This window comes from Bos taurus, chromosome 11 (genome assembly GCF_002263795.3).
Source record: "Bos taurus isolate L1 Dominette 01449 registration number 42190680 breed Hereford chromosome 11, ARS-UCD2.0, whole genome shotgun sequence".
NCBI classification, from domain to species: domain Eukaryota; kingdom Metazoa; phylum Chordata; class Mammalia; order Artiodactyla; family Bovidae; genus Bos; species Bos taurus.
In genome coordinates, this window is record NC_037338.1 from 65044278 (window position 1) to 65069647 (window position 25370).

A 25370-nucleotide genomic window follows, 5' to 3' on the forward strand; every position below is an offset into this window, starting at 1 on the left:
CCTGGAATGCCCACAAAGACAGAACCAACTTTAGCTATAAGAAATATTTTGGCATCAAAATGGTTAATAGTATTATAGCTTCAAAAGAGCCTATTGGCTCACCCTCAAGGATGCCCTGCAGTTGTTGTTAAAGTCATCAGATGAAGCTAGCCTTCTCAGCTAGCCTTTAGATTTGTCTGCTAACAGTAAAAATACTATAATAAATCGGTAACATATGTTGCCAGGCAAGGAAAAGTGATATAAATAAAGAGAGTAGGAGACCCAAATCAAGTACAATGTGAAAAGAATTTAACTTTCAATCTATTGGTTGGCTAATTACCATTTGAAAAGTAATTTGAAAGTGTTACTGTTATTTGCTTATATTCTTCCTCATTATTTTTTTTTTTTTCCTCTTCAGATTGCATTCTTACCCAAATTCTCTTCGTGATTGCCTGTTTTGCGGCTTTGGGGTAAGTCCCAGTTTTCCACAACCTTAAGAAAAAAAAAAATGCATAACATAAAAGATGCCAAAAAGACTTATGTGTCCTGATGTGTGGGTTTCGTGAAATATACATGGGTTTGTTGAGGAGGAGGGCGGCTAATGAAATAAAGAGAAGGGGTTTGTTTCTGCAAGAATCCAAGAGTGTGTGAAAGTGTGCATTGCAAACGAGTCTCCCATCAGGAAAGCCACCTCTGGAATGGAAATGACAAAGCTTGGAACACACACAATCAATTATTTTCACTAGCATTTAAAATATAGAAAACAAAATCTGCTTTGGGAATTGACTGAATATTTTATTTAGCTTTTTTATTGAGACATCCTTTGAAAAATGGCATAATATAAATAGTTTTACAAAGCAACAATATAATCAATCTCTAAACTAGAATATAAATCAAGGATTTCATTAACTGCTGGTAGCCAGTTTGAATTGTAGTCTTGTCCATAATGCCTATCTATCTATGTATGTCCAAGTTATATTAAAAACCTTTAAATGGCTTTGTAATATCAGCTACATCTAGCTATTATAATAATTAATGGTACTGTTTTATAAATCAATACATGTATTCTTGATAAATTCATATCCAGTTAATGGTGTAATTTAAATAAAAAATTAATGTAATAAAGGACATACAGAAATGGGTAGGAAATCTTTAAAGGTTAAGAGACAAATTTGTCTAAATTCATTTTTAACCTGTTTTGAAAAAAGTTTGTATTTAAAATCAGCAGAGATTTACCTTGTTTTTGTGAAACGAATCTTGTCATGTCTAATGGTATAATGGTATCTGGTATTGGATTTGTAAGGTATTTTCCTTTTTTAACTGCTGAGTTTTAATTATGTACTTATTGTACTGTTGGGTGTTTTACTACCACTGTATTCTTGACTGTTCTTTAGAAAAAGAGAACAAAACAAACTAAAATCCTCCAACCAGTCATGTATTTTCAATACATGAATGAAATATAAATGCTCTTTTTAAAAAATGTATTACTAAATGAACTGTGCTGAAAATCTCCAAAGTTATACACAAATTTTATTTAGGGGGAAATCTGGCTGATTAGTTCAATGAATTTACATGTGTAAGAGCTCAGTGTTTTTACTGCTTTCACTGAATGAACATCCTAGGGATGTTAGAAAGAAAAGAAAAGAAAAATGCATTGAAGAGTCCACAGTGTGTTTTAACGCTGTACACGGGTGGAGAAACATTCTACAAAGAGAAGAGTGTATTATTGTTCTAATTTTAGAAATATATATCGAAGGTGTATTAAGGAGATTTGGAAAAACAACTGAATGTTGTAGGTGATCAAATACAACCTTAAATCATTCCAAATAAAATTTCATTCCGTTTATAGAGTAAGCATTTCACACAAAATATCTTTCAGAATTATGCAGACCAGTCTGCCCTGCCATTCTCCGTGACATGGTGCAGAAATGTTACTTTAATCCACTGAGCTTTTTCTGACATTTTTCTTAACATTGCTGAGCCTTATTTAGAGCAGCAAAGATGTGTGCAGTTTCCTTTGACACTGATGGGTGTTTCAAAATGTTACAGGAGAGAGAGAGAGAGGGAGAGAGAGGAGAAAAGATTTGCTGCCAGTCACTTCATCAATAGAGCTACAGGAGCAATTACTATTTGTTAAAAGTTTCCATTTCAAATGAAGCTAAATTTTAAAGAAGCCTCATTCCTTTAGAAGAGCTGCTGTCTGGAAGAGGACGGGAGAGAACACACATTAGAGATTGCATGTTAACGTGTACTCAAGTACTGGAATCATTTGAAATGTATTGTGTTTTTAGATGAAACCTACAGCAAAACCACTCCTAAGAGGCTTAATTTAGGTTTTATAGGAAGAACATAAAAAAGACCAGGTTACAGCCACACACTGAAATATGGGGTACATTTTAAATATCTTCATTTAAAAACGTATGTTTATTTTCCCTCCTGGGATCACTAACGTGGGTCTCGACAGAGAAAGCGAGGACATGCTACATTCTTAAAAATTATCTGTTAAAGGGATCACATTCCAAGACAGGTTTGAGCATTTTTATGACTACAGATAACCTCTTAATTATGTCGCTGCCTTCCACTTGTTAATCAGAGACATTCAGCACGGTTAACCAGAGAATGGTTGCCTTTAGAAGACTACAGTATTTTTTAAGGACTAGAAACACTTTATTCCTATCATCATATCATTGCATGTATGATTTTAGCACTGCTAGAAACTTACCTGCTTGAAATACCAAACACCAAAGACAAGGTCTAGTTGCCTGTAATGGTGCTGTTAATTACTTCAGACTGTGCAGCTCATGAAAAATTTTAAGGGATAGATAATTTTACTTTTCTTGCCTCTCCCTGTCTGGCTCCTTCACCTCTCACACAATTCCTTTGAACAATTTTAGTTGTCTTCTGTGGTCACCAGTGTCTGAGATACTCAGAAACCCTTTCAGAGAGCAAGGTGTGAGTGGAGTAAATAAAATCATGTTTCACTGTTGGTATATCAACCCTCCTAGGTAGTTTTCCTGCCAGCCAACCTGCGTGCTGTTAAGGCCCATAAAATTATGCAATGGTGACTTCTTTGGAGGTTCTTTAATCAGATAATGGCCGGTGTTAGGAGGGAAGGGCCCAGGGCGATGTTGCTGGCACTTAACACTGGGCTCGGTCATTACTTGTCTGGTAGAGACCAATAAACAGCTGATTACTATCCTATAAGGAGCCAATATTTTACATTTATCCTAGTTATTTTCTTCTTCTCTTTGCAACTTCTCATAACAACAAGCATTTGTCAAGAAGACCTACGAGCGGTAACCTCACAGGCCCCTTAAAAATTAGAATTTTCCTAGCGTGAAATGATGCCTTTTGTGAAATGGTGAGAATGATTTTGGTTTTTACAAGAGCAGAGGTTTGATTACTTTAAAGCCCATTTCTTTCAGATGTGGAGACCCCTGGACATCATCCCCCCTTCTCCCGTCCCCTTCTCTCCTCTATGACAGGTTCACAGGCTGCAACCAAGGGGTTTTAAAATGCAAATATTTATACTTGAGCTCTGGCAATAACAGAGTCAGTTTGCTTCCTCTGTTAGCCTGTGATAATTGATGCTTCATACCTGGAACTACGTTTCATTTCTCTCTTTACACATGAAGATATTATATAAATAAAAGATAACTTATGGAGAGGAAGCAGCCATTTGAAATAATAATCCTAAATTTGACTGGGTAATCTTTTAAGGCTTTAAGAGTCAGAGATGCAGATTTCCACACTTTTAAAGGAAACCTGATTACAACCAGGAAATGTGTGCATTTTTTGAAAGTCTATTGAATTTGAATGCCTGAGTGGGTCAAAAAAGAAAAAAAAAGAAGGATTAAAGGAAGGCAGAAGAGAAAAAGATGTGAATGTTACATATACTTTAAACTAAGGTATTCAACCTCATGTTTAGACTTCTTGTTACAACCTTACTGACTCTATAGCAGAATATAATTTTTTCATGACCTATGTAAATTGCAAAACAGTGAGTCTTATAAAATGCCTCTCTTGCCTGGGATCCTTGTCTTAGAATGAACAGCAGTATACCCAGAAGAACTGGACCCTAATTTCAGAAACTCATACAAAGCCAGGCAATTCTTGAGCCAAACAAACAAAGGGGGTGTAAGTGGTTTCATTTATTTTGATAATCCTCCTCCTGCACAGGGGCATTTTGCTGTCTTTGTCAAAGTGAATGACAACAATTTGGCCAACTCTCTCTGAGCTGCACTCAACAGTGACAGGCAAATTATCAGAGGCCCTGCACTTCTTATTATCAGAGGAGAAGCCATCAGGGGGACGCATGGAGGATACCTCTCCCTTGTCACTATTTGTCAGTGGGACAAGGGCCACTGCTATGGGTAGCTGACAGGTAATTTCAACAATAACAATTACTCCTATTACTGGTGTCATAAACAATTCGCCCAAGGCATGACAATAGCAAAGCTTTATAATTCAATGCCATATAAATAAATGCCAGCAGGTAACAAGTAATTTAGCTCCAATCAAGCTTTCACCCCAGCATTAATATTGTTATTGCAAGAAAATGGAAAATTGAAAAAAATTCAATATGTTAATGAATTAAGAGAGGTTCAAGGGCTAGACAAGAGGGGTTGAAAGGGAAACCAAAATTATTATGGTATCATATTTGATGCCATGCTGGGGGCCAAACAGCAGTATAATTACTTTAAGATTAAGAAGGGGATCAAAAGTGCTGTTTGCCTCTGACTTCAGACCTGGGAAAAACATGACACAGCCTTTCAAAATCCGCCTCTGTCCAATTTCTGAGGAATATAAGTAGAAATATGAGAATGTGTATGTAATGTAGCATCTTGCTGACTTTTTGTTCCACCTGAAATATTTCATTGGAAACAGAGGCATGAGTACCAGAGGAACATTTCCATCTGTTTAAGGAAATCGCATCCGCACCTGCTTCCTTTACATTAAGTCTCAGACTGAAACTATTGTAATAAGCATATTTTTATCTGTGCTCCAGGTAGGGCTGCGAACTCCTCCTTGCTCTCCAGCTGTCCACCTTTTGGAAGTGGGCTCAAAGATACCGTCCCATCTTCCTCTGTAAAACTTCCTGATCAAACCAATGTGCAGTTTCGCTACTTGTCCTGCAAGACAATGTGTCATCATGGTGACAGCAGTAAAAGAATTTGAAAATCTCTAATTAGGGGAGCTGCAGAGCAATTAACGCATGTCAAATTTCACTTCATCAAGTGCCACTCTAATTTTCCCTCTAAAAATTAATGGATTTTTTTTTCCTTTTGGTATGTGTGTGTGTCCCCTTAAGGCAATGTTGATTCAAATCTGCTCAAGATGCAGTGTTGCACAGCTAAGCATCTTCTTGATTACAATCCGCCACACTTCTAACTGCGCTCATTCTCACTGCCACGGATACTTTGTCAACAGTCAAATTACACCACGCTGATAACAATGCATAATGGTGTTCCTCCTCCGAGGCCCCTGGCAGGAGATGGGGTTCATAAAAATGTGATGTTTTCTTCTCAACTGTTTCTCAAGGAAGTTTGTATGACCAGGTCACTAGTTAGGCATTCATTTTTTGAAATGAATTCGTTAATTTCAAGGAAAGGAGAGAAATGATGGCATATGAAAACAGCTCATTGAAAAAAGGAATCAGAAGAAGAATGAGGAATTGAAAATATCCGTGGCCAAAGTTTTGCTTAAACACTTTATTCGAAGACATTTTCAAGAGCACTATTCTTGGTTAAATACCAGGATTTTTTTTTTTTTTCTTTACTTATGGGCTATAAACATTGGAAGCCTCTCTTGAACAGACAGTATTTAGATTATGAGAGAAGTTTGTTTAACTGCCGTATTTGCCAGAATCCTCAAAACATTACAGGACACAGAAGATAAATGACTTTTTTTTAAGGTCAGGACTGTATATTCCAGATAAATGTTGATTCATTTTAACTATTTTTTATCCTAGTTGCTTGTTGCAGATCTGTATCTGAGTCACCAGCCCATAGGAGGAATATTTCTCACTGAAAAAATGAAAGAAACACAGTGATTAGATGATCTTACTTTCAGTCTTTTTAGAGATTATTCAGATTTTATGTCTAAAACACAATCGGATCCAGAACAAAAAAGGGGAAATTAAACAAAATGCTCGATGTGTATCTTTGCAGATTGTTCAGGGAGTAGAGAACATTCACATGGATGACATTTCAGTTTTCTCATCATGTAAGTATATTTTTGGTTATGTTTTCTCTAGTCATATTTAGTAAAATATCAAATTCATGGAATGTACACTTCATTTTTAAAAAATTCACAGGTTGAGTCCAACTTTTCATTCACTGACAACTAACTTGAAAATCTAAAATTTGATATTTTGAGGTTTGTATTTCCAAATATCAAAAATTTCTTCCTTCTCATAAGGCATGTTCTTAAGTGGTCTATTTCAAACAAAAGAAAATGACATTCCACTTTCAGCTAGCAAATGTTAGATTTCTCTCAAAGCTGATTGGGGACTCACTTGGAAGTTTTGCCATTAGACTCACACAAATTGAATTATATTCATCTTTCCCAAATATTGTTCTTCAAACTCTATAAATACAGCAATACTAGGTTTCAAGTTTCATGTGACTTGTTTACAAATAAAGGTATCTTGAGGGGGGGAAAAAAACAAGCTCTTTGTACTTCAGAAGGACAAAAACCTGGAACAATCTCGTATTAAAACATTAACAAAGGATTGTAAAGGGAAATTTAAAGGGATAAAACTTGATTATATAATGCAATCCAGCAGTAATCAATTTTACCTTCAATATCTTGCTTTTGTTTTCCAAATGCTAAATAAACAATACATAATGCATCCCTCATCAGCCAAACCATGGAGGCTCTGTGCTCAAATAACAGGAAACATATTCAATTTTCCTAACAGAAGACAGTTCATTAAGCTGTGCCACATCAAATAAAACTTTAATTTCTCCAGCATCAGAGTCGCAATGAAAGCAATTGAAGAAGATGAGCCATATGGTACTTCTATCAGCAAACACATATTGCTCATTCCCCCAAAGTTTTCTAATTCTGCTCCCCAGACCTGTGTAATATAGATAATGTGCTCCGAGAGCAGCAACCATGAGCTATCTAGTGTACACTTCTAATACTGTATTTAATGGGAAATAATGAATCATAAAAGCCTAGAGAAGACGGCTTTTGCTAACCTAAATCTCAGCTGTAATTTCATTGTTCTGTGCCTAAGATGCTGTTTGCCCTTTCCAAACAACAGCAGTTGAGCATAATTATGCTGCCTCAAACCTGGGCTGGCAAAAGCATCTCTAATAGAACCAACCAAGTTTCTATTAACTCCTGAATTTCTGAATTTAATGATGTGCTGATGCAGGCATGGAGATAACCAAGCATGTGTCGTTTCCAAACCCAAAGAAACATTTTCTCCTTCTGCTCTTTGGTCAGACTGCTCAATGCTTTATATTTCCTCCTCCACTCCCTCCTCCCCCCACCCCCAACCCATGCAACAGGAGTGGCATGATTAAAAATGAGGAGATTTTCTTGTTATTAGCGAATTTGACATTTGCCTGATGAAATGCACATAAAATGTGAAAGCCCCACAGTACTCAGAAGAAATGTCTCTGCTCCAATCCAGGCAACCAAGATGAAATCATTTAAGTAAAGGACGGTACATCTTTTCTCAGAATGTGGAGATTGGATTATAAATGAAAACCAAATATCGCAGAGCTTTTACAGTGATGGTATTTTGATGCATGTGAAGTGTCTGGTGTTACATCTCTCACCTTAACTGCTTGGATTATTAACCTAAACATCATACACATGTTCACGTGCAGCAATTTCTCTGTCCTGGGTCCAGCCTGTCTTCCGGCAAGAGACTGGGTTTGGGGCTTAATTCCTTTGAAGAGAAAAAAAAAGTTTCTATTCCCTCTCCCCGTCACTGCCCCCCCACAAATAGGTTAATGAATTTAGCTTTTCCATTTTTAAAGCTCATCAAATCAATATTTTCCTAACACAGTGCTAATTGAAAATACCATCAAATAACACTGTGGCTATATATTGAAAACATATTTTAATGGTTTTGTTTGTTTTGGTATCATATGAGCCAAGGATGGTTGAATTAAAAGGAGACTTTTAAAAGTTAGAGATTGCCTTTTTAAAGCTTATTAAAATCAGCATGTTACATGCCTGTCTCTGAATTAGCTCTACACACTTGATTGCCATCATTAACACTAGTTGTTTGGTGTTGCTCTGTGGTGGCTCAAAGCAGATTCCTACTAGTTATTAACTTGAAATCTCTTTTCATTGAAATTAAAAAAAAAAAAAAATGCTGGTCTGTGGAAGAAACAGTCACCAAAAGAAACAGGCCTATGAGACTATGAAAGGACCAACAGGTAAAAGAAGGACAGTCACGTCTAAAACACACTCAGGAAAAAAAAATCATGACAACAACACAGAAGCAGTCCATTGATTATATTTCATGAATGCCTTAAAACAAATGTTTAAACAGTTTTCTGAAACAGTGCAGAAAACCCCTGCATGCTCCACTGGCTAGCAATGACAATGGCCTATTGCAATGTAAAACACGCTGGAGAATAAAAAGGTGCTTTTTGTTACCATTTTATCAAAGCTGTTCATCTTCGAGCTGCAGGCAGCATTTTGCTGGAATTGCAGATATTTCTCTGTCCAGGCTCCTTTGTTTGTGCATCTCATTTGCATATATTTATCTCCAGCTGAGGGTGCTTTCTGCTCATTAAGGCCTCCCTTCCCATTATTTCATAAGCCAGCTGCTGAGAGAGATTTCACCTGTGGTGACTGAGAAAAGAGGGGTGAAAAACTAAATTCTTCATAAAAAGGAAATCTTCTGAGTCTCTTCCCCTATAAATGGGCACCATTTGTGTTAAACAGCCTCTTGTCATGATAGATGCCTCTGGAGGTCAGGGGTTAAAGTTGATTTGAAGGTCAGCAGTAAAACAACAGACAAACCAGACGCCAAACTGGTTCCTTAGCTGTCGGTGGGAGCTGTGGTACAAACAGGTCTTGAACCTTTTTCAACCTCTAATAAAACAGGGGATGAATCTGAAGTGGATCAACCAGGCCCCTGAGGCAGCAGCACAGAAAACACAAATAATATCAATATCAGGCAGCCACAGGAAACAATGGGGCATTTCTCCGTGCTCCATGCATGCTGCTATTGTTTCAAGGGCTGGGGAATTAATTCCACTTATTTATTTAAGGCGTGTCAACTCACTGCCTAAACCTGTTTCAGTGTCAAGATGAATAAAACTTTTATGGCTCATAAAATAGAGCCATTCATCTCAATGCTCTTTGTGGTGCATGTTTTTTTTTTTTTTTTTCCTGGCATACTGAGTTAGGCCTCTGCTCCTAAATGGTTACATCTGAACTGTTGCTGTGATCCACACCATATTAGAGAAAAAAATGATTTCGCCGGCAAATGGATCTCAACAGAAATGACACAGAAAAGCATTTTAGCTGCGATGGAATAGTCCCCAAATTCCTCCCAAATCCTCATCATGCGCTTGCATCTGTTTTGAGCATGCATTATTGACAAAGCAGAAGTTGTGTTATTTTAGGGGAAAGTTAAAAAATGATAGTAATAAAAAGTTAGTTTTCTAGAATATCACGTATTTCATTTGACTTTAGAAATGCAACCTGCTTAGGATAGCTGCTTCCCATTCATCACCTTTGGCCCAAGTTTTCACTGTTGTGTACTCAGTTTGCACCAACAGAATAATTCAAATGCCTTCTTTAGCTCTACTGCTTTGAATTTTAATTTTGAACAGAAAATGCCAACATAAAAAGAAAATATACATTTCAGCGTATTTTTGGATTATACAATTTTTCAAAGTTCGGTTGTAGAGTCAATTTTCCTTTTTATTTCCAACTCATGACTTTAATAATAATGTAGTCCTCATAAACAAATTAACATTTATGAAGTGCCACAACCAGTGCTAAGCACACACGTGTTCTCATGCAATTGTTAGTGCTAGTTTAATCCAAGTCACACAAACCCGTTTAGAATAGTAAGAGTACTCTTCAGGATCCAGAGCATACCTTAGAAAGGAAAATAGTCCAGTCAAGCAATATCATTCTAGCAGATGCTTTAACAGGGAACATCATATGAACCAGATTGCTTGATATTAAAATGAGCAAAAGGAAACCATTCCATGGTATTTCACAAATTCTCCAATCATGGGTTAAATCATGTCCACTGCAACTCTCTGCTCTGTTGCAATGTAAATTGATTTGTGGATGAGTCACTTACTGTGTTGTCCCAGTTGCTTCGCTTTGGAGGTCTCCAGTGAATATTGTAGCCTTTACTTATGGATGCCAGATTATTTCTAATTTAGTCAGTCAGTAGGCCAGTTTTTCTGCATGCACTCAAGTTTTTCCAGCAAGTAGATTATTTGAGAATGGCCCAGACAGAAGTTGTACTTTCACATTTGGTTTATGGGTAAAGATGCCACCCTGGAGGTGTGGGGTTCAGTTTTTGGGTGCCAAGCACTGCTTAAGGGTCCATTGCATGCTCTTTCCCATTTGAACTGGGGCGTGGACCAGAGCTCTGCATGGGGGTGGTCCCTTTACCAAGCACTCCTGTTTGAAAATGGAATTGCTTTCAAGTGGCCACCAGACCCTGAGAAAAATATTTCAACTCACAATTGATTAGGTTTTGGTAATCTATGGCAATGTGTTCTCATTTAAGCATGGAGCAGGAGATTTTTCTTCGATGACCCTTTACAGTTTAAAGAATGCAAGCAGTCCTGCTTCACACAAGAAATGCAAGTTGTGGTTGGAGAAATTTTCTAACTTATTGAAGGCAGTTTTTATCCTCCTCTTTGTACACCCTCTGCCTTCCCAAAGCATTTTATAGCTCCCTCTGCATCTGAGTTATCAATTTTCTCTCAGACCTTCCACATTACATTTAACCCCGCTCCCATCCCCCAACCTAGGCCCTCCCAGTAACCAGCAAAAATACAGTTTACTCCCCCCGCCAAGTCTGCACTCCGGTCTCTCGTTCTACTTTTGCTCTAATCTAATCACTAATTCTTAAGCTTGGCCAAATAGTTAAAAATGTTAAGTGCTAGCAAGGCCTTCTACCTCCCCCTCATATCTGTCTCTGTTTATGGAATGGGCCTGGTTTCCTCCTCTTCTTCAGCCCAGGGTCTTCAGGTCAGAACGCTGTAAATACACACAGCTCTGGCCCGACCCATAAATCTGAGCAAAGGGCAGGCTTATATATTCAGATAAGCATGGGTGGGGGGCGGGCGCTCGGAAGGAACAAGAACTAGTGAATCTGATGTTCTGCAGCCATGCTCTTGAGACGAGAACTGAACAGGCCAAGAATCTTTATTGTGGAGAGGAAAAGATTTTTGTCTTGAACCATCTTTCCTTATTTCTAAAGGATGAGGTTGGCAAGGCTTCCTCTTTTAATTATTTTTTCTAACTTTTTCTATATTGGTTATACTCATATCCTTACTGAACATATTATCTTCAAGGCAATCAAATTAAACAATAAATTTCATTTATTTATTTCCGATGTCCTTCTTCCTTCTTAAGTGTATTGGTTTGTGTTTTGAACGATGTGTATGTACGCTGTGTGTGTGTGTGTGTGTGTGTGTGCGGTGAATGAGTCCTTTTCCCAGAAATTCTATTCTACTGTAATTTTTCAGACTTAAAGGTCTCTTCCTAAATAACCATGCTGTTAGTCACCACATTGAATCCTCAAATAAAATATATCTGAAGGAGTTGGGAATGACAAAGTGATAAGTAAATGCTTACTGGCCTTCAATCTTTAACGTTTCTACTTTATTACCATGTTCGTCTTTTCTGTTGAATTTTCAAGTCTCAAAGTTTCCTATGATTCTGGAAAGACTATCCTTCTTGGGACATGTGTCCCTGTGGACAAATATACTGTCATAATGGAAAGTCTTGAACAAGGTGACTATGGCTGAAAACATACTTTCTACTATTCATCTGACCTGATTCTGCTTCAGAGGTGATGAGCCACACCCCACACTTGCCTCAGTCACTTAAGAATCTAGGAAATGTATGATGACCTAGAGGGGTAGGATGCGGGAGAGGAGGGAGGGACCACGAGGGAGGGGATACGTGTATAATTATGACTGATTCGAGTTGTTGTAAGGCAGAAACCAACGTTGTAAAGCTGTTTTCCTAAAAGTTAAAAAATAAAAAAAAGAAGAATCTGGGAAATGTGGCCCTTGCTTTGTTTTCAGTCAATATTTAAAATTTTATCATGTACATAGAATTAAAATTTTTTTTCATATATAGAATTTTTATCTCATTTCTCTAGGTTATTTTTTTGGCAAATAAAGAACTGATTTTTTTTTTTAAGCCCGATTCATATTCCTCAAAAGGACCTTCTTGGGTTAAAATGTTAGTGACAATTCCATGTAGGTAAGAGAATTTTATGGGAAAACCTGCCAAGAGAGTAACTGGGCTGGCTGCCCAGACTGCTCGCTACGTTCTAGCCTTGCCTTAGACAAATCCTTACATGGAAACAACCATAATAATGATCACCACTAATTGAGCACTTACTTTTGGAAAGCAACCTGGCAGGTACTTTAGATATATATTAACCTTTTTTTTTTTTTTTCCTTCTTGATGGGTAGTTTTTTTTTTAATTTTTATTTTTAATTGGAGGATAACTCTTATAAAACATGGCAAATGAAGTGTTGTAATCTCCATTTATGAATGAAAAACTCTGATTGGAAAAGTGAAGACATATCTCCTAGAACAAAGATTTAGGCTTAGAATTCAAACATGAGTGTGACCCCAGAGTCCTCAGTTCTGAACTGCCTCTTATGGACTCAGGTTCTCCTCTTTAGGCTGTGGGTCTTGGGTGGAACAGTGTCGACTGAACAGGGTATTCTGTATCTGGGTTGATTTTCTCTGTCCACACCTCTCCTGAAGCCTAGGCTTGACCTTTTCAACAGTCCTCTGGTGTCATGGCCTGGCTATCACAGAACTCCTGTAGTCCATATCTAAGACTGAATTCATTGATTTCTCACCCAACCTGCTTCTTTGTGATCGATGTGATATTTCCTGGGAGCACCACTGTCCGCTCCACTCTGTAGTTCAGGCTCAAGGCTCTCTCTTGCTGCCTCCGCTCATTCCCTTCTCAACTGCCATGATCATCAGCTGGCCTGGCAGAGCTGTGACAGGTGCAGGGGGCATTACTGTCTCACTCCCTGGGTCCGCATCTGGCTCCTTTATTTACCAGTAGTGCAGCGTTGCACTGGAGAGGGAAATGGCAACCCACTCCAGTATTCTTGCTGGGAAATTCCATGGATAGAGGAGCCTGGTGGGCTATACAGTCCATGGGGTTGCACAGAGTTAGACATGACTTAAGTAACTTAACATGCATGCACACAGCATTGCGCAAAGTACTTTACTCCTCTGTGCCTTGATCTTCTCATCTGTAAAATGGGTCCCCAAATACTACTTATTTCATAAAGTAGCCTAGTTCAGACCCCTGGTATTGCTTCACCTAACTGTTACAACAGCCTTCAGGCTGGTTTCTCTCCTTCTTGTCATCCAGCCTTCTCACTTCCACCAGAGTTAGCATTATAAAATAATACCTATGATACCCTCCTGCGTAAAAGTCTTTGCCTCTCTGTTGCCTTCAAGCCTAACCTATGGAGTCAGGCAAAGTCTTTGTAATCTCCTGCCAACTAGCCTTTCCAGGATCATTTTCCGTCATGTCCCCCTAAGCAATCTGCACTCTGATGACAAAAAATTATACATATGATATGCTCTTGAGCTAGAGAAGGCAATGGCACCCCACTCCAGTACACTTGCCTGGAAAATCCCACAGATGGAGGAGCCTGGTTGGCTGCAGTCCACGGGGTCGCTAGGAGTCGGACACAACTGAGTGACTTCACTTTCTCTTTTCGCTTTCATGCATTGGAGAAGGAAATGGCAACCCACTCCAGTGTTCTTGCCTGGAGAACCCCAGGGATGGGGGAGCCTGGTGGGCTTCCGTCTATGGGGTCCACAGAGTCGGACACGACTGAAGTGACTTAGCATAGCATAGCATGCTCTCGGGCCTCCAGACTTCTGACCTTGTTGTGCCCCACTACCAGCAATGCCCTTCCTTTCCATTTATGCCTAGTGATGGGCTCTGATCTTGTATGTCTCAGTTCAAAAGTCACCTATTTTTTAGGGCATCACACATTGAGTTAGTCACATGTAGAGTGTATTTGTTGTTTCAGAATCTAACATGTTGAATAGTTGAATGACAGGCACTGTCATCACACTGCTGTAACCATTTGGCTGTGAATGCCTGTGGGCACAGACAGTGTATTTTTCAACTCTGTGTCTTTTGTTCTAGAGTCTCACATATAGTGGGACTCCTCCCCCAAATTTTGATTAATTTATGAAATGGCATTCCTCACCCTAAAAATGACTTAAAGTAAATGTGAATCAAATGCCTGCAATGCTGTTAATTGAATTAAGTCTTGTTAGCTTGGATGAGACAGTGAACTTGTGACAAAATTAAATTAAAAACTCAAGAGAATTTAGGAGCTTGGGATTAACAGATACAAACTGTGACATATAAAACAGATAAATGACAAGGACCTACTGTGTAGCACAGGGGAGTATATTCAATATCTTATAATAACCTATAAAGGAAAAAGAATCTGAAAAAGCTACATATATATGTTTACATATAACTGAACCACTTTATTATAAATCTGAAACCAACATATTATAAATCAACTATACTTCAATAAAAAACTTTAGTGCAACTGTATTGTTCTTACAGTCTCCAAGATGAAGCCATCTGGTTTTTCCTAGTACATATGTTGCTGCTGCTGCTGCTGCTGCTAAGTCACTTCAGTCGTGTCTGATTCTGTGCGACCCCACAGACGGCAGCCCACCAGGCTCCCCTGTCCCTGGGATTCTCCAGGCAAGAATACTGGAGTGGGTTGCCATTTCCTTCTCCAATGCATGGAAGTGAAAAGTGAAAGTGAAGTCGCTAAGTCATGTCCGACTCTTTGCGACCCCATGGACTGCAGCCTACCAGGTTCCTCCGCCCATGGATTTTCCAGGCAAGAGGACTGGAGTGGGGTGCCATTGCTTTCTCTGAGTACACATGTTAAACAGTACATTTTTCTGGCTCCTTAAGAGAATGGAAATTCTTTAGAATATCAGTGAGGTCTCTATGTTTGATATAGCTCACTAGCCAGTTTTTGCTTATCTGCCCTTACTCTAGGCATAATATTTTATGGGAGGCAGTGTATGGATAAGGACACAGCCTTAGGCTTGGGAGCTGGAAGGCCTGGGTTTAAATCCTGGTGCTGCCACTTACAAGTTTTCTAATCTCTGGAAACAGGTTTCCCAGGGCCTGTCCTCTTATCTGGAAAGTGGGTATCATAGTAACATCAACCACAGAAGGTACTATGAATATCCAATGAGTTAGTGCTTCCACATACTTAGATAAATGCCTGACTTATAATAAATGCTCAATAAAAATGTTAAATATGTTACCCAGTTGGTGTTTATAGGAGAGGTGCCTGAAATTCTGGTAGAAAAGTGAGGGTGATTTCATCACCAGAGCACAGTGCAGAGAGCTTGGGGAGATGATGAGCTGACCCATTCACCTGTGCCAGGACTAGTTATCCATTCAGACATTGTTCCAACACTCCAGCAATTTAGCATTTCATTTTATCCTATGACACATAGAGCTAAATCTAGGGGAAAACAAACTTTAGCAGTTAGGGCAGTTGGCTCCAGAATTGTTCTGCCTGGGTTAAAGTCCTAGCTCTATGACATGCTGGTCATGTAACCTTGGGAGAATGTTTTCTTTTTTTAATTTTAAGTTGAAAGATAATTACTTCAGTATTGTGGTGGCTTTTGCCGTACAACAACATCAGCCATAGGTAGCCATATGTCCTAAGTTCAAGCCTTCTCATCTGGCAAATAAGGGGGGAAAAAGCCTAATTTTAACACTTTACCTGTTGTAAGAATTAAATGAAAACAACTTGACATGCTTATTATAGTGCTTGTTGCACAGTGAGAGCTTCAGATCTGTTAATCCTTATTTTCTTGTTGAAAGTATCATAATGTTTTAGTATATGATGTGCTTCTTAAATTTACTATGAAATATATCAAACCTGTGCCCTGCATTTTTCATTCAATGGATGCAACTGGATGGATGTGTGTAGCTCTCATTCCATCAGGTTCACTGCTATCAGCATTTTATTATACCAGCACCTCACAATTAATTTTATTTTTTTTTATATTGATGGGCATCTAGACTGTAACTGACTGATTTGTATTGCAAACACTGCTGCATGGAACACTCTCATTCCATGTGCTTTGGGGCACGTGTGAACGACTGAAAGACTTTGTTTAGGGAATTAAACTCAGGGATGAAATTGTAGGACATGTGAATATTCAAATTTACTGTGCTGTACTGTGCTTAGTCGCTGTCATGTCAAACTCTTTGTGACAGCATGGACTGTAGCCCACCAGACTCTTCTGTCCATGAGGATTCTCCAGGCAAGAATGCTGTAGTGGGTTGCCATGCCTTCCTCCAGGGGATCTTCCCAACCCAGGGATTGAACCAGGGTTTCCTGTGTTGCAGGCAGATTCTTTATCAGCTGAGCTACCAGGGAAGCCCATTCAAATTTACTAGATGTGGTAAACTCTCTTCTAAGTAGCAGCTCATGAAGGATTTTCTGACAGATGATTTTTACAAATGTATTTTGGATCTTCATAAAAATTACTCTGTCGTAGACAGTCTGCAAGATTTTATGGTTTCAATGTAAAATCCAAATCACTTCCTTCTTTTTGTATTCTTACTCTCATGGGGTCCTCCTGTAATGGCCAACAGAATACCGTAAAAGTGATTGTTGCTGTTGTTTAGTCGCTAAGTCGTGTCTGACTCTTTACGACCCCATGCACTGTAGCCAGCCAGGCTCCTTCCATCTATGGGATTTCCCAGGTAAGAATACAGGGAATCCTTCTCAAGGGGATCTTATCAACCCAGGGATTGAAGTTGCCTCTCCTGCACTGGCAGGTGAATTCTTTATCAGTGAACCACCAGCGAAGTCAAACTGATGGAACAGGTAACAAAAAACTTGCTTCTGTTTGGGATTCCTTGATAACTCAATTGGTAAAGAATCTGCCTGCAATGCAGGAGACCCTGGTTCAACTCCTGGATCTGGAAGATTCCTTGAATAAAGGAAAGGCTACCCATTCCAGTATTCTTGCCTGGAGAATTCTCTCCCAAAGTGTTGGACACTACTGAGCAACTTTCAATTGCACTCATCTCACACGCTAGTAAAGTAATGCTCAAAATTGTCCAAGCCAGGCTTCAGTAATATGCGAACCGTGAACTTCCTGATATTCAAGCTGGTTTTAGAAAAGGCAGAGGAACCAGAGATCAAATTGCCAACATCCATTGGATCATGGAAAAAGCAAGAGAGTTCCAGAAAAACATCTATTTCTGCTTTATTGACTATGCCAAAGCCTTTGACTGTGTGGATCACAATAAACTGTGGAAAATTCTGAAAGAGATGGGAATACCAGACCACCTGATCTGCCTCTTGAGAAATTTGTATGCAGGTCAGGAAGCAAAAGTTAGAACTGGACATGGAACAACAGACTGGTTCGAAATAGGAAAAAGAGTATGTCAAGGCTGTATATTGTCAGCCTGCTTATTTAACTTCTATGCAGAGTACATCATGAGAAACGCTGGACTGGAAGAAACACAAGCTGGAATCAAGATTGCCGGGAGAAATATCAATAACCTCAGATATGCAGATGACACCACCCTTATGGCAGAAAGTGAAGAGGAACGAAAAAGCTTCTTGATGAAAGTGAAAGTGGAGAGTGAAAAAGTTGGCTTATAGCTCAATACTCAGAAAATGAAGATCATGACATCCGGTCCCATCACTTCATGGGAAATAGATGGGGAAACAGTGGAAACAGTGTCAGACTTTATTTTTTGGGCTCCAAAATCACTGCAGATGGTGACTGCAGCCATGAAATTAAAAGATGCTTACTCCTTGGAAGGAAAGTTATGACCAACCTAGATAGCATATTCAAAAGCAGAGACATTACTTTGCCAACAAAGGTTCGTCTAGTCAAGGCTATGGTTTTTCCTGTGGTCACGTATGGATGTGAGAGTTGGACTGTGAAGAAGGCTGAGCGCTGAGGAATTGATGCTTTTGAACTGTGGTGTTGGAGAAGACTCTTGAGAGTCCCTTGGACTGCAAGGAGATCCAACCAGTCCATTCTGAAGGGGATTTCTTTGGAAGGAATGATGCTAAAGCTGAAACTCCAGTGAAACTCCAGTCCTTTGGCCACCTCATCCAAAGAGTTGACTCATTGGAAAAGACTCTGATGCTGGGAGGGACTGGGGGCAAGAGGAGAAGGGGATGACAGAGGATGAGATGGCTGGATGGCATCACTGACTCGATGGACGTAAGTCTCAGTGAACTCTGGGAGTTGGTGATGGACAGGGAGGCCTGGCGTGTTGCGATTCATGGGGTCGCAAAGAGTCGGAAACGACTGAGCGACTGATCTGATCTGATCTGAGCAACTTTCACTTTCACTTCTCTGTTTGTGACATCCCTTCTCTTTCTGTCTCTTTTTCATCTCTTTTGCAACCTACAGTCAGTATAAAACCAACTCTACAGGGACTTTAAGAGTTAAAGTTGCCATCTCTCAGTTGGATTATGGAGGGTTTTGTTTTCTTCAATAAACTTTTTCTGTACTATGTAAGATCTTTCTAACAAACTTGTGTTACTACTTTTATTATTAGGAAAATATATTTAACACCTGGGGAAATTATTATTGATTTACTTTTAGCATTACAGAGAACTGAGGACCACAAAATTCTACCTTCAAATTGGAAAAAGCCATCTTACCAAGCAGATGCCAACAGCAGAGCATCTGTAAAGGTTCTGGATGCTGCTTCAGTTTGGTTGACTTCCTTCTAAATCATCTTGGTCTTTTTGACACTGGGGATGGGTTTTGTGAAAGACAATTTTTCCATGGAGTGAAGGTGGGGTGGGGTTGGTTTCCAGAAGATTCAAGCATGGTAGGGTTCCCTCCTGTGAGAATTAATGCTGCTGCTGATCTGCAAGGAGGCAGAGTTCAGGTGGAAATGTGAGTGATGGACAGCAACTGTAAATGCAGATAAAGCTGTGGTTGCTTGCCCACCATTCACCGTCTGCTGTGCAGCCCGGGGGACCCCTGTTTTAGTGTGCTTATTCTGTTACTTATATTCTCTGTGCATTTCCAATGTATAGTGTGTTTCTATCTTCATGCTTTATTGCTATTGTGTTTTCCCTTTCAGACCATCAGCTCTGTGAGGACAGTGGCTGTCTTTCTAACTTACCATCCTTTCTGCAGTCCTTAGAGGAGAGTAGGTACTTACTAATCACTTGAGGAATGACTAAATTGTTCAGACTACACAAGAAAAAGAGGAGAGCCAGGAGCAGGAAAATCAGTTCAAACAAAGTTCTATCCCAGGTGAGACTACTGACAATTTGGGGGGCTGTTCTCAGTACCAGGTGCCACTGAGGACAGATACCAGGTGTCACCTGAATGCCCAAGGTCTGAGCCAGGTGGAAATTCAGAGAAACTTCCTGTGAGGGTGTTCAGTCAGTGCCAAGGAAAAAGACTGGTGTAGTTTTCTGAACTCCGATGGGGCAACCAAGAAGAAGGGGCTTGTAATTCAGTCTTCAGAATTCACAGTAAATCATCATGGCCTCTAGGTTTATTTCAACCGTCTAAGATTGAATCACATTTACTTCTTAAAACAAGGAACTATCTTGTTTTTATCATGTACAAAATACTGATCACAAATACTTCAGGCAATAAGAAAAAATATTACCAGTTATGGCAAACACTGGAAATTTATAATTTGGTGACTTCATAAAGATCTGATCATTCCAACATCACGTTTCCAATCATTATTTTTTAAGCACTCCATTTATAGGGAATCATGTAGCCAGAATTTATTGTTTGTTTAGATTTTTCCAGTGCCCTCATCACTGAGGTCTCTGGTTGCATGTGTAGAAGATTAAGAGATACAATAAACTAAAAAGAATAGACCAAGAAACACATACTAGATCTGGGCCAAATGAAATAAATATGTCTACTTCTAAATCCTGAAGTTCAACAAGAACAAAAACAAACTCTTACATATAAAAGAAGTAAAATTTTCATAAGAAAGAGATTCAGCCTTAATTTGATCTGTTTGCCCAAGTTAAACAGATGTTTAATCTAGAAGGCAGTATTCATAATTATTTTTATATTTTCCAATTATACTTTGGAAAATAATATGGGCCACAAAGAAGCACAACCAAAGAAATAAAATTCCCACAGATGTGAATTAAGGCCAAGGCATGGGTTTTCAACTCAGAACAAATGATCTTAAAATCCTGTTTGCAACTGCTACTAATAAAATTAATATTTTAATTAATAAAATAACGAATTTATTATTAGTTATAAATTATATGATTTATATATAAATTATATTATCTATTATATAATTATAAATTATATATTAATATACATATAAATTATAAATTAATAAAATAAGAATGAACTACAGCTAAATGCAACTCTTCTCAGTATGAGGTTAGAAGCCCAGTTCCCTGGGTTTAATTTCTTGTTTTATGATGGTAGACAGATTGCTCCATCTCTTTACAACTCACTTTTCTCACTTGTAAAATGGGGACAATAATAGTGTCTGTCTCTTTGAGTTTCTGTGAGACTCCCATAAGTTAATGCATGTACTGCATACAGAATAAGAACTAAATAAATATTAACTGTGATTATTGAACAGTGAAATAAAGCAACTGCTTATTGTTAAGAATGGTCTTATCTTCTTTTGTTTTGACAAGAGAACACCCTCGTCCATCTCTGCAGCTTCAGTCTTTCATATTCTTAGCTTAGATGGTTCCTTTCCTTCTTCCCTCCGAGAATGCTTCCCTTGCTCTGACTCACTTTGACTGACTCCTTAATAGGGGTAGGTTAGCACCAGAAAATGACTCAAGGCTCATTCCTCTGGGAATTAGTGTTTTTTAAAAAAATTTCCTGACACTCTAGAATTAGCAAGAGCGGTAGAGAAGACCTGATGAATTTTAGAAATCTATAAGAAAATAAGAGCAACCTTTGCAAACGCTTCTCTTCCTAAAATAAACCTCTTCAAACATTTCTGTCCCAGACCGCCTATGATGGAGTATCCCACGTGGCTATCACTCTCCAAAAGGGAGAACCAAAAAAATAAAATTCCCTGTGTAAGGATCATACTGACATGACTGTGTATCAGGAAACTGAATACAGCTCTGTTCCTTTCTGGCAGATCTGAAGGAAGAAGCCAGTTGTCAGTTCTGTTTCTCTTCCACTTGCCATTTGTCATGGCAAAGGTTGTGGTAGACAGAGGTCTCCAGGCACAGCAGAAACCAACGTTCTGGCCTTCAACCCGTGATTCTGTCCTGTGGGCCAGTCACGTCAATTCCCAAGCCTTAGCTGTCTTGGCACCATTATGCCAGCCCAGCAGCCATGGCTATATCCAAGCAGCGACATGGTCCAGGTGGCCTTGTAAGGTCCCAACCCGCTCTTAAATCTATGACTCCTTTTACTTGTTTCACTGTGAGAGCATTGTAACCTCTCTTCCCAGTTGTAACATCTTTAAAATCTAGCCCTTGAGTAAAGAAATCTGCCATAGATTTTCTTCTGGATTTCTTTGCCTTAAGCTGTGGCACTGAAAATCTTGAAAAGAAATATTATTCTCCTCCCATGCAAGGCTCTAGTCATCTTCCGAAATGCCATTTGGATCCAGTTGCTTCCCTGTATAAACTCTTTCAATCGCTCTTCTTGGTGTGCAGCGTGATAGAGCAGTGTGTGCGTGGCATTCATATCCTTCATGTGGGTCTGTGCAGTCCACTGCCCCATGGGTACCCTGGGATCTGGCCCTAACAAGCTGGACACCTCCTTTGCCATCTTATGTCTTCCCCATCCCCTGCCTTTGGATGGATTCTTTCCTCTGAAATTAACAAGCTTCTTCGCTTTCCCTGCTTGGCTAAATCCTTCTCCTATACATTAACCTCAGGCATTGTGTCCTCTGGGGCCCTTCTTGGACCTCAGAAGGGGATGGGATGTCTCTGCTCTGTGCCATCTGATCCTCCTTGCTTCCCCCTGCTGCACTGTTCATGCTGCATTATCCTTGCATTGTGGCGTTCCTGTTGCCCACTGGTGGAAGCTTCTGAAGACAGGCACTGGATCTTGCATTTTGGCAAGTCCTGCACCAGCCCAGAGTCTGCTCATGGCAACAAGGTCACTAAACATTTGAAGCCTGGATTTGACAAGATCTTCCTTGTGAATAGAGACACCATAAACCTGGGGATTAGAATCAGGTATGCATAGCTGATGGAAAACTGTTTCCAAAGAATTTGGAGAGGGCAGACCTAAGGTGATGATTTGTAAGACTTAGAAAGGGTGGGAAGTAAGATGCAGAGGCCATTGAACCTGAGAATGATTTCTTCAACAGGTAATATGCCCAAATGATTCGTCTTTGAAACTGATGAGGTGTAAAATTCTGCTTTTTGGGCTAACAGTTCATTAAACTAATACAAACTGTGGGAGGAAAACTTGTCTGGAAGTGACCTCAAATGAACCAAGACTGTGATAGAAACTGCCTAAAAATTTTCAAAAATTTTGAAACTGTGCATTGAGCATCTACTATCAATTGGATATTTTCATCTGCTGCTGCTAAGTCGCTTCAGTTGTGTCTGACTCTGTGTGACCCCGTAGACGGCAGCCCACCAGGCTCCACCGTCCCTGGGATTCTCCAGGCAAGATCACTGGAGTGGGTTGCCATTTCCTTCTCCAATGCATGGAAGTAAAAAGTGAAAGTGAAGTCGCTCAGTCATGTTGGACTCTTAGCGACCCCATGGACTGCAGCCCACCAGGCTCCTCCGTCCATGGGATTTTCCAGGCAAGAGTACTGGAGTGGGGTGCCATTGCTTTTTCCGATATTTTCATCAGATGCTTTAAATTCATAACCACATTTATTAAACCCCACAGTATCTCTATGATGTAGGTAATATTAGCCCCATTTTGTGATCCAGGAGACTGAAGCCAAAATGGAGACTGATGTCACACGGCTTGGAAGAGACAGCACTGATGGGGTGACCCTAAAGGTAAAGGAGTAAAGGAGGGGCATGCATGCGCGTTTAGCTGCTAAACTGTGTCCGACTCTGCAACCCCATGGACTGTAGCCTGTAGCCCTCCAGGCTTCTCTGTCCATTGGACTCTCCGGGCAAGAATACCGGAGTGGGTAGCCATTCCCTTCGTCAAAGGATCTTCCTGACCCAGGGATTGAACCCACGTGTCCTGAAATGCAGGCAGATTCTTTACCATCTAAGCGAACAGGGAAGCCCAACAAGGGGCAGCCTCATACAGACCATGGTTAAACAGACATGCGAATCCTGTTCCCCAACCCAAGGATCAAATGTAGCTGCTGGAACCACAGGCTCCTGCCTGGAAGGGGCTGAGCCTGCTGGGTAAGCTCAACATAGGCAGGGAGCAGGTCAGACTCTGCAGGCAGGTGGGTCTGCTACCAGCCCTGTGTGGACTCAGCCAGGCACGCTCACTGTCTCCTGGATTCAACAATCAGGCCGGCAGCCAGTGTGACTCTAAATCTCAAGCATAAAACAAGGGAATGAAGTCCTTGTCCCTAGCAGTGGCTTGAATGTTAACTGACATATCAATGAAACCAAAGGGAGAGAGGATGCAATGGTTAATTTTATGCCTCACCTTGTCTGGATGGTGGTGCCCAGTTATTTGGTCAAAGACCTATCTAGATGCTGCTGTGAAGGTATTTTTTAGATGTGATTATAATTTATTTATTTTTAATTTTTTTAACTTTTTATTTTATATTGGAGTATATATAGTTGATTAACAATGTTGGGCTAGTTTCAGTTGTACAACAAAGTGATTTAGTTATACGTATAGATGTATCTATTCTTTTTCAAATTCTTTTCCCAATTAGGTTGTTACATAATACTGAACAGAGTTCCCTGTGCTATACAGTAGGTCCTTGTTGGTTATCCATTTTAAATACAGCAGTGTGTACATGTCAATTCTGAGTAAAGTCAATTAAGCTCCAGAATATGGGTGGGCCTCATCTAATCAGTTGAAGGCCTAACAGCAAAGACTGAAGTTACCACAAGAAGAAATTCACCTCAAAACCGCAACATCAACTCGTACCTGAACTTGCAGCCTGCCTTACAGACTGCAGTCTTTCCAGTCCCCACAATGGCATGAACCTGTTCCTTCTCTCAGTCTCTCTCTCTTGCTCACTTTTGTGTCTTTGTGTGTACACGTATGTGTGAGTGTGTGTGTGTGTATTCTCCTTCTGGTTCTGTTTCTCCGGAGAACCCTGCTAGTACAACTGGTAATGTTGAATCTGTAGCTGAAAGGTTAGCATGATGGCTATGAAGGCCACATTCAAGTTTTAGATGGTTCTCATAGGATTGGGCTTATTCCGTGTGTGCCAGCAGCGTGGATTATCTGAGATGCCTGGACATTTGAAATGGTTTACACAGTGTTTGCTGGCTCTGGTCAGTGCTGCTACAGAAAAGATGTTATGAAAAAATTGAATCAGATGGCTGGCTGCTAGGGGTACTTCAAACTATTTTAAGGGTGGTGACATTATCTTATGTTAAATAATTATAATGCACTTTCCCCCACATTTAAAAATTTGTGAGTTTCTCTCATGTCTATTAAATTACTAGCACATAGCTGGGCAATTATTATGGAGTTGAGTTGAGACTGTAATAATGGCAAATTAAGAACCAAATTTCAACTTAAAATTAACCTGTGTTTCTTATTTTCTTCACCATGGTTTGTCCTTATGTATTTCTTTTAAAGTACTCCCTTTTATGACCAGCATATTAGTAATGCTCTATTATTACTTGGTTATTTAATTATAAATTAAAACGCATAGCTCACAGGATTTCTGATGAGAACTAAGCAAGAAATTAAAACACAAATGAGAAAATAACCTAATTTGGAAATAACGTCTCTCTGAACTCAATTGTATTGTTTTCATAGAAAGTATAATTGGAAGGAGAAATCTGTCTGTTAATTTTATCCAAAAGCATAAAAGACTTATTGGAATATAAAAAAGTACTGCTTCTTTAAATGTTAATGAACACCAGCTTTATCAACTCTAGAAGGTTTTGCTTTTAGTTTTCCTCCTTCAGTGAACATTTTACTGCCTCCTACCTGGCAAAGAAACATGGGATTGAACCTGAGATTTGAGACCATGGAAATAGCTGGTCTGGAAATTTCAAGCCAATTTCATCCCCTTT

At 39.5% G+C, this 25370-nt stretch overlaps 2 long non-coding RNA genes across 3 annotated transcripts; one reads left to right on the forward strand and one right to left on the reverse strand.

Annotated features, from left to right (window-relative positions):
* Nucleotides 1-88: 88 nt before the first annotated feature.
* On the forward strand, nucleotides 89-24844 carry LOC132346594 (uncharacterized). Of its 2 annotated transcripts, XR_009496475.1 has the most exons (4): nucleotides 89-306; nucleotides 398-449; nucleotides 6150-6204; nucleotides 23124-24844. It is a non-coding gene; the product is annotated as an uncharacterized lncRNA (long non-coding RNA). The 2 variants fall into 2 exon arrangements; XR_009496474.1 differs by having other exon boundaries at nucleotides 89-449.
* On the reverse strand, nucleotides 5409-9478 carry LOC101904757 (uncharacterized). The gene is made up of 3 exons (XR_236421.5): nucleotides 8605-9478; nucleotides 7773-7885; nucleotides 5409-6005 (listed from the first exon to the last, which is right to left on the reverse strand). It is a non-coding gene; the product is annotated as an uncharacterized lncRNA (long non-coding RNA).
* Nucleotides 24845-25370: the final 526 nt, after the last annotated feature.